Source organism: Camponotus vicinus, unplaced genomic scaffold, assembly GCF_025532165.1.
Source record: "Camponotus vicinus isolate PSW18456_S1 unplaced genomic scaffold, iyCamVici1.0 SCAF_13, whole genome shotgun sequence".
NCBI lineage: Eukaryota > Metazoa > Arthropoda > Insecta > Hymenoptera > Formicidae > Camponotus > Camponotus vicinus.
The window spans coordinates 3600453-3600672 of NW_028141949.1; the positions used below are offsets into that span (position 1 = coordinate 3600453).

General features: G+C 50.9%; 1 protein-coding gene across 1 annotated transcript in view; it reads right to left on the reverse strand.

Annotated features, from left to right (window-relative positions):
- Jing (AE binding protein 2 jing) overlaps positions 1–220 on the reverse strand; it is an 89059-nt gene that overhangs the window by 87382 nt on the left and 1457 nt on the right. The window lies entirely within an intron of this gene.

The following is a 220-nucleotide window of genomic DNA, read 5'->3' on the forward strand; positions in this document are numbered from 1 at the left end:
TACATTATCGTCCCGATATGGAGATGCGACGAGACGTTCCTAGTTCCGGAAAATAAATTATTCATTCGCGCGCGATCGGTATTCGATTCGAGATCGCGCAGATTCGTACGCTCTCGATTCGCGAGAATCTATTAGACCTATCGCGCTCTCTCTCTCTCTCTCTCTCTCTCTCTCGCTCCACGTCCGCTCCTCTCTTCTCACCATCGTCTCGCTCACTCAC